This window comes from Saccoglossus kowalevskii, chromosome 16, assembly GCF_978046115.1.
Source record: "Saccoglossus kowalevskii chromosome 16, keSacKowa6.1, whole genome shotgun sequence".
Classification (NCBI taxonomy): domain Eukaryota; kingdom Metazoa; phylum Hemichordata; class Enteropneusta; family Harrimaniidae; genus Saccoglossus; species Saccoglossus kowalevskii.
The window spans coordinates 9788249-9797337 of NC_140656.1; the positions used below are offsets into that span (position 1 = coordinate 9788249).

Consider the following 9089-nt stretch of genomic DNA (forward strand, 5'->3'; position numbering starts at 1 on the left):
CAAGTGATAAGCATTGATTTCTTTCAAAATAATTCCAGGGAGCCTGGTGGACCAAATGGGAATAAATAGTCCTGGTGGACCAGCCAGGAAAACCTACAATTTCACCTGAAGAAAAAGATGATGTACCACAACCTGGAGAGCCATTAGGCCCTGGTGGTCCAGGTGATCCCCTTGGACTAGGTGGCCCAGGAGGTGCTAGAAGTCCAGGCAGGCCTTGTGGTCCCAGAGGACCAGATTGCCTAACTCTAAAATATGAGACATTACCACCCAATGCTGGTGAACCTGGGAGCCTTGGAGAACAGGTGGACCTGGAGGACCTACATTATCTGCTGAAGAGAAAGAAGAATTGAAAATACCTTAAATGGTTGGGAAACCAAGAGGACCTGAGGACCTGTGGGTCCTGCTGGCCATAGTGGTCGAGAGGCAATGGCTGAGAGTTACCTACAGATGTTACACTTATTCCAGATATTGGGGAACCAGTTGTTCTTGGTGATCCTGGAGGTCCAGATGGGCCAGGGAGACCAGGAAGCCCTGGTGGTCCAGAAAGCACTAGTGGAACAGAAGGTCCTGGTGGACTAGTGCCATTGGAAGGTTTGTATTTCCTTGCACATTTTTTGTTAGTTTTTATAACTTTTATACTGAAAATGTATATTATATATTGCAGCTGTACCTGTTTGATACCTGGATAGTGGTGAAATTATTATAGTTGACTGTAATAACTGGTAATTCAGTGAATGATGTGTTGAATTTAATTTGTACACCACATCACAGAGTTTATAATTATCAACGTTTAACATTTTAAAAACAATATTTATTATGCTTTTCTCATTAGCGATTGGACTGCACTCAATATGATTGTAAAGGTGAGCATCAAAACATTAACAATATTTAGAGATTTCATTTACTCAATGACAGACATCATAATAATGATTTTTATTTGAGTCAAGCAAATCTATAATTCACTGACATTTTCACTATCTATCATGGTTACATATCAGAGGATGGAGAATGGTCTCTGTGGACATCTTGGATGCCATGTTCTAAAACGTGTGGCGAAGAAGGATCTTCTTTGAAATCAAGTAGTAGAGAGTGTGACAACTCTCCTCCTAGTGGTGATGGGAAGGATTGTGAAAGAAAACTGATCTGTGGAGGAAGTCTGTGAAGTTCTTGTCTGCCCTGGTAAATATATTGTTGAGCAATTGTTGTTTGTTTTATCAAGTATAGTTCTGCATAAGCAGAATCTGTCATTCAAGTCTGTCTATTGATTATTGATGACACATGTGATTAGTATGAATGTTCAGCCTTACTTAGTATATATATACCGGTATAAGCCAAGTTTGAATGAAAGGTAAATTTCAAATACAAATGTGATAAATATAAAAACAAGCATCTCATTTCATGATCGTAAACCTATTTGTCCTCTAGAAAAGAAAACTCAATAGATGTGAATTCAAATTTCAATTTTAAAATATTAATAATTATTATTAATATCTCATAACTCATATACTGTGGAATACTTTATTTTCGCTTGGAATTAATTTTCGCTATTTTCGCTGAAGGAATGATTCAATGAAAATAAAATCCAGCTAAAATATATATTTCACATATATTTTACAACTTGTCATAAATCAGTAAAAATTAACTCCATACAAAACACCAAAGAAATATATTCAGTGAAAATTAATTCCAGCTAAAATAAAGTGTTTTACAGTAATTCTCTCTATTATTTTCTTTGCCATGTGCACATTTAGAGAGCATGTATCTACACAACAAAATAAAACAAATATGACAGAATGGCATAATAATATTTATTATCAATAAATATTGGCGATCCACTTCGCTATGATTGCCCTTATAATCACTTTTGTGGCGCTGTGTGTGTCAGTGTCTGTGTGATTTCCACGTATTAATATATCGCTCAAACTTGGCAGATAGGTCACACCTTCACACTAGTTATTAGGAAAAATCCGAAAAAAAATTGATTTTTGGGTAGATTCGCGCCAAATGTATCTCCTCCTACAAGTTCAGGATAAAACACCTCAGACATAGCTCATTCTACTCAGCTTGAGTGTGGGCACAAAGTTACTATTTGAATTTTTGATATCTTTTTTCATTACCGAGAAATTTGACCCCAAAGTTGGGGTAACTGTTCACCAGGAATGGCATTTTAACTCTTCTGTGATTTTTCTGGCTGGGCCGATTTGGTTTAAACTTGGCAAAAAAGTCGCATCTTTACTCTAGCTGAATTGAAAAATCTGAAAACAAATTTTGGCCTATCGTTTCCATGGCAACAGCCAAAAAATATTAAAAATATAACAATTTCAATACCTTGTTTTGCCGTAGTTGTTATAAGTTATATATCTGGCATCTTGGTTAATTGCTCTATATTAACTACAAAAAAATAACCACTCAGATGTAAACAATATGAAAATGAAAAGCAAGATTTAATAAATAAGCTTATTATGCAAAATGATTAGACAGATCATGATAAAATGATAAACTTAATTACAAACAAAAATAATAAGCTAATCAATAAAATCTGTGAATGTATTAATAACTACTTCAAACAACGGAAATCATGCAGAAGCCTCTTTATTTTTAGGGAATAATTGTGTCATTTTTGGTCAAAAATGCTTTTTTCAACAACTGCTTGTCAGATTACATTGAAATTTGGCATGAATGTTCCCGACTAGGCTCTGACTTACTAAGTGAATATTTTTCTTTTTTTTTGCTAATTTTTTACTTTTTCTCCAAAACCGCCTGCATGATTGCTTTCTTTCCTTGAAATCTTTTTATTTGGTGAAAATATCTCTATTTTTGTGAAGTTATGAATCTTTTTGGTATTTTTTCCACTTTCCCATTTGTTAAGTATTGGCTACAGTGTTCTCCCCGGACTGCATGTCAAGCATCACGACTAATTTGTATAGTAATAAGTTTCCTGAACATAACTACAATGAAGAAGAGATATTTTTATATCTCATATATTTTATATCATTTTACATCATTGTTTTGTGTGTATCCAGTCAAATAAAGTTTGAAATAGAACAGCAAACAAAAAGGAAATACTTATAGCCAGTCTTTGAATATATTGTTATCCATGGAGGTCATTATTTTGTGTAAAACAAGTACAGTCAGTTTTAGTGCCCATGTTACTGTCAGTTCATAGAAAACATTTTTTTGGTTAAAATTGTAAAGTTTGAGATTGTGAGTTATCAAAATATGATGAAATTAATAAATCAATAATGACAACATTTTTTTTTTTTTACAATGACATTTCAAAACCTAAAGTCTGCGATTTTTTATTGACCTTATACCTCGTGCATAAAGATACGATCACTATAACATTTTCAGCTGCTGTTTCGTTTATTGCTGTCTGACTTGTTTTGTTGCACTATTGTTGTTACATGCAATGGGCAAATTATTACTACCCAAGTATTTGTTTTTGGGTTTGCTGGCTTTGCACCCTTAAAAGACTTGGTAACTTCTTGCAGACTACCGTTTTTGTATGGCTAACAAAAGTGGCATTATCTTTCGTTTAATACATGTTATTGTTTTAAAGTTGTGCAAGACGAAACTGACACTTATAAACAATACTGTAACAATAATCATTGCAGACAGGATTCCAAGGATCCTGGGCGAAACAAATGTGTGATTCATTCTATTTTGAGTTTTAAAAATCTTGTACGACAGCCATATCATACTTCACGATCTTAATTTCTTCAAACAGGTAATAATACAATGCCCAGTTACTTTATGATACCAAACTTATCAACATAACTCCACCTTACGTTTCCAACTTACGGTTAACAATTACAGCAAAGCTCTGTTAAGGTCGCTTGTTGTTATTTCACATGTTCACATAGATTTAATTTAGTAGATTTTACTCATTAGGCAAAAAAGCTAAATTTAAACCCAGTGAATTTTAATGCATTTACATTGGTTCATATCAGTCATGTGTTAATATGAGTATATACATTATTGTACCAAAATTAGGATATTGATCGAAACATCATATTCCACACCAACAATGAAGCCTACTCACGAATGCAAATACCCAGAATTGATCCGTTTTACTCCAAGGCAAATATTGAAAAGTTGGGGGTCACTTGCTTCATTTTCAAGAAAATGATGCATTTTAGTGGATAGTGGCCATTTTGTTAGTACTACATTCCTTTCACCATAGTTTCCTTGGCAGAGATATTATGCCATATCTCAAATTGTGGGCTGGTGACATACATGTAAGCCGAAAAAAATAATATATTGTTAATGATGGGGCACTTTTTGTTTTCCTGGGTTTTAAAAAGTATAAAAAATGCAATTTTTTTTAACATTATGTTATAGAATAAATCTCATTTTTTTTTTGCAGGAGATGAACCATACACAGATGATAAGTAGCCAAAATTCCAGTGTGTCTAACTACATGTGATAATGTGTGCAGTCCTGGATCTTTTGTAGACCGTGAACCAGGTTGCCTATGTCATTTGGGCACAGTAGAACCAGATAGTGAATGTAGTGTTCATTCAACAAGAGTGCATTTTCCTCAAAATTTTTTCCAAGTTGTAGAGAAAAAAACTTGTATTGGGAGTATGTATCTTGGAATAAAAAGAATTTCGCATGGTTCTCAATTAAAGATGACCCATTTCCTTATATTAAGAAAAGACAAGAATACGTGAATCTCAATTCAAGAATTTTATTTTCTTAATAAATTCTTCAGCAAGAATTAAAATCTTAGTCTTAAATTCTTTCTATTTGAGAACTCCCTTTTCCCTGATACAAGAAAATTAAATTGTAAATTAACATACAAATTTTTGTATGACAAACCCAATATTGGTACGAGTTCACTACTACTCAGACTACTATTGTGTTAAGCTGGCAATTCTTTGTTTTGTTTGAAATATAATAATAACTTTATTACATCCTTTGAAGTACAAATTTTCTATTATGAAAATAGGAGGCAAAACAAATGGCGATGCATGCTAAGATGTACAATGCTTCAAAGCAACCTGTAAACTGTGTTTACAATATTATATTTCTTTTACAAATGGAAAAGTCACAAAATATTTGTCAGTAAGTAATACGTTTTAGTAATAGAACACTGAAAATGCCTCTGTACTTCCTCTATTAGAAGCGCACATAAACCAAAAATATCATTTATTTCTGTTGTATGAACAATTTTATCAAATCACTCAAACGAATGAGCTTCTAATAGAGGAAATACAGTATGTATACTCCATCGAATGTAATTGCACAGGCGATCTGATTGCCAAAATACGTCCACTTTCTTACCACTGAACAAGAATAAGATGTAATCAGTGGTCAAACAAGAGAGTGCAACCAAGTTATGTTTACTAAAAATATTGTGACAGAAAAATTAACAAATCCAACAGAGGACATAAATTTTCTGAACTGTTTTATGGCTTCCTTGTTAGTCCCCATTCGAACGTAGTTCGAAAACGGGGACTTATGTTTTGCCCTGTGTGCGTTTGTGCGTCCGTTCGTGATTACCTGTATCTCGAACATGCATGGACCGATTAAGTTCAAACTTCACTCATACATCACACATTATATGGGACATGTGCACATGCATTTTTTTCATGATCCGATTAACGTTAGCCGAATAGCGGCCATTTTAAGGCCGAAAATGCATCAAAATCGCACATTTTCACCATTCCGGACCCGGATCTCAGTTATGCATGGACGGATTTTGTTCAAATTTGGTACATACATTAAACATAATAAGACCTTGATGCACGTCATTTTTTTTGGGATCGGGTTTGAAATGGCCGACTGGCGGCCATTTTGTTTTAAAGAATTCAGTTCTGGATCCGTATCTGAGACATGCTTGGATTGATCGAGTTCAAACTTCACATACACAAGGTACATCATGTCACAAATATGTATGTGCATTTGTTTCATGATCTCATTAACGATAGCCAAATGGCGGCCGCTTTAAGGCCGAAAATGCATTGAAATCGCACATTTTCACCATTCCGGACCCGGATCTCAGTTATGCATGGACGGATTTCGTTCAAATTTGGTACATACATTAAACATAATAGGACCTTGATGCACGTCATTTTTTTTCCCGGATCAAGTTTGAAATGGCCGACTGGCGGCCATTTTGTTTTAAAGAATTCAGTTCTGGATTCGTATCTGAGCCATGTCTGGATTGATCAAGTTCAAACTTCACACACACAAGGTACATCATGTCATAAATATGTATGTGCATTTGTTTCATGATCTCATTAACGATAGCCAAATGGCGGCCGCTTTAAGGCCGAAAATGCATTGAAATCGCACATTTTCACCATTCCGGACCCAGATCTCAGTTATGCATGGACGGATTTTGTTCAAATTTGGTTCATACATTAAACATAATAGGACCTTGATGCACGTCTTTTTTTTTCGGATCAAGTTCGAAATGGCCGACTGGCGGCCATTTTGTTAAAGAATTCAGTTCTGGGTCCGTATCCAAGACATGTCTGGATTGATCAAACTTCACACACACATGGTACATCATGCCACAAATAGATATGTGCATTTGTTTCATGATCCGCTTAACAATAGCTAAATGATGGCCATTTTAAGGCCGAAAATGCATCAAAATCACGTATTTTCACAATTCCGGAACCGGATCTCAGTCATGCATGGATGGATTTTGTTCAGATTTAGTACAATGTGTTGTACATATGCAGGTGCATTTCGGTCATGATCTGCTTTGAATGTATATGTCACTCAAATATGAACGGAACAGGGACGTGTCATTGACAATGACTTGTTATACTTCGTTTTGTCTTCAATACAGATTTTGTCATTCAGGAACTCTGTTTGGATGACAGACAAGGCTGTTTCAGTGATTACATATAACTCTGTTTGGATGACACACAAGGCTGTTTCAGTGATTACTTAGGCATGGCAATTTAAATGTGTAATATACGAACGTGAGCGAAAACAAACGACAACTCCAGAGGAGATGACCGTCTACCACAATGAGGATTTTGTCATCTTTTAGCAGCATCAGAGGATCTTTTACTGTTTTTACTGTCTTGTCTAGGTCATCATTCTAACAATGAAATTTCTAAATTTGACCTATGACCTCTACATGCTTAGGACAATAATTCAACAATTTGAGGGCCCTTTACCAGGCTTTTTCGAACGTTCTACTATTTGTTTCAAAAGACAACCACTTACCGGTAGTTCAAATTTCCAAACAAATCTAGTAACTTTGTAATCGCTTTACACAACTTTGTACGCTATTTCTTGAAATTATTACTCGACATTTGCATATTTTTTCAAACTTTTAATTGCGAATTCGATCCGACAGCAACTTTGGTGGAATTTTCTATCAACTTTTCAATCGTTTTTTCACACCTTTGCACTATATTTCTCGCCGTTGTACGTTGAACTCGTATGACTGTCTGGCAATATATATAAAGCGTTCAATTGACATTTGATAATGTTTTACCTGTTGGTAAGACAACCAGCATTTTAACATTGTAATGAAAGAAATCAAAACTATGTTTAAAATCAAAATGAAATTACAAATATAAATTCATTTTCAAAAGTAATAAGATTGCAAATGTAAATATATTTTTAAAGTGAAGTGAAATTACAAAATTTTAATGTATAATTGCATTTTAATGCTTTTAGGTTTGAGGTCGATTTAAATTGTAAAATCGACAAAATAAACTGCAATAAAATGTTAATTATGAATGCGTAAAATACGGAAAAGGCACAACGTGACACTTTTCATAAAATATGGTCGTGACCCTCGTCAGTCGGTTATTCATATTAAAATTTCCTCCAAATAGTGAAACGTTTTTAATTGATAATAAGAATAATTAAGAATTTTACATTTCTTTGCATTAAATTACACTCCAAGCCATGGTAGTTTTGTAATGAGTTTAAATATTTTTGCATTGTTGGTAAATCAAGCCATTTTACTATTTTTGCTGAGCACGGGTGGCAAATCATTAATATTTAGTAGAAATAAAAAGGTTTCTAAGACTGGACGCCGATGAAGAACAGCAGATATAACAGGAATCCTTCTGCTAGCATTCTTTAACTACGGTTATTCACACAACTGGGAAACCAGGACAGCATTGAATCATGCAAGCCATACATGCTAAGTTGATGCTAGTTACTCTATCAAATATCTGATGAAAATAAAGGTAATAGAAGTATATCTGCTTGACAGCCACAATCTATTTTAATATATAATGTAATATAATGTAGATCAGCCATTAAAGAATACGTGCTAAAGTTGGTGAATCAATGACTTAACTTTTGTAATAATTGATGAGCATTTTAAATATTTGCGCCCTCTATTGACAAGCGCTTCTGTGACGTCAAAATGACGTGTATGGTGAAGATATATAGTAAAGTTTGGTTTTTTAGTGGTTCATCATCTGTAGTATAGTAATCACTCAAAAACACATTTTCCAGTGATGAACGGCTACAGATCAAAATGATGTCGACGCTTTCAACGGCTTTCACGCTTCGTCCTTAGAGGGCGCTATTTATAGGAAAAATCTATTAGTGAGAAAATATAACAAATGTATTTTAGTACATATCTGTATATTTGGTTGTCTATATACTGTGAACACTGCTGAATAAAACAAACATGTTCAACCCACGATCTCAATATTCTGTTATTATTTGCAGTTGAACTGAACTCAAATGATAGACAATTCTAAGTGTGAAAATGTCACGCTGCTAGGCAATATACATGTAAATGAATATGGAGTTAATTCCACCACGAAAACTGTAATGTATGTCAAGCAATCAATGGATGTATGTATGAATGAATGAATATATTTGATCCTTTTCACTAAGTCCCATATTATTACAATATTATTCGTTTTACCCATCCAATTGATCGTATAATATTTTGGACCATTGATCTATTTGTCTTTGACTATTTGTTAGAGTGTTGATTATGTTCACGACTCTTTAATTCAGTTACACGAAATGTCTTTTGAATTGTCTTCATCGTTTAAATCATTGCTTTCATGGAATTGAAATAAAATTATTTTTGAAATCGTGAATATCCTGCGACACAAACCGCTATTCCCTGAGAATTACCACGT

At 34.1% G+C, this 9089-nt stretch overlaps 1 long non-coding RNA gene across 1 annotated transcript; it reads left to right on the forward strand.

Moving 5' to 3' along the window:
- The first annotated feature begins 830 nt into the window (after positions 1-830).
- On the forward strand, positions 831-4726 carry LOC144350616 (uncharacterized). The gene is made up of 3 exons (XR_014926673.1): positions 831-863; positions 999-1179; positions 4367-4726. It is a non-coding gene; the product is annotated as an uncharacterized LOC144350616 (long non-coding RNA).
- The last annotated feature ends 4363 nt before the right edge of the window (positions 4727-9089 follow it).